Raw genomic sequence first — 657 nt, 5'->3', positions numbered from 1 at the left:
CAAAAATTTAACTTTTAAGAAAATTAAAAGAAACTTTAGGATAAAATTAAAAATAATAAGACTGTCTTAATAAAAATAAATTCTACAGCAAAATATTTGTGACAGCTTTCAAGTCTGCTACAGCTAAGAAACTGATTAAAGTATACAAAGATACATCAGGAATAATTACTCTGCTTGTGTTTCTTAATGTTCAGAACATTAATATAAAGAAGTTTTAAAATTTTGGCCGTAATGTATACAAATATGTGATTTTTTTTGTCCTTCAAACAGACTTTTGAAGAGTCTTTTTGAATAGAACTATCTATGGATGTGCTTACTTTGGCAGCAAATACACTGAAATGGGAATGATACAGAGAAGATGAGCATGGGCCCTGAGCAAGGATGACACACAAATTCATGAAGTGTTCCATATTTTTAAAAAATAGGTGATGGGGGATCCCTGGGTAGCACAGTGGTTTGGCGCCTGCCTTTGGCCCAGGGCGCGATCCTGGAGACCCAGGATCGAATCCCACATCGGGGTCCCGGTGCATGGAGCCTGCTTCTCCCTCTGCCTGTGTCTCTGCCTCTCTCTCTCTCTCTCTCTCTCTCTCTGTGTGTGTGACTATTATAAATAAATAAAAATTTATAAAAAAAATAGATGATGGGACTTAAGGAATG

General features: G+C 36.5%; 1 non-coding gene across 1 annotated transcript; it reads left to right on the top strand.

The window, feature by feature from the left end:
* The first annotated feature begins 313 nt into the window (after positions 1 to 313).
* Positions 314 to 416, top strand: LOC144311665 (U6 spliceosomal RNA). The gene has a single exon (XR_013377250.1). It is a non-coding gene; the product is annotated as a U6 spliceosomal RNA (small nuclear RNA).
* The last annotated feature ends 241 nt before the right edge of the window (positions 417 to 657 follow it).

The sequence above is a fragment of the Canis aureus genome, chromosome 3 (assembly GCF_053574225.1).
Source record: "Canis aureus isolate CA01 chromosome 3, VMU_Caureus_v.1.0, whole genome shotgun sequence".
NCBI classification, from domain to species: Eukaryota; Metazoa; Chordata; class Mammalia; order Carnivora; family Canidae; genus Canis; species Canis aureus.
Note: the sequence above shows the minus strand (reverse complement) of the source record. Positions and strands in the feature narration are given on the sequence as shown.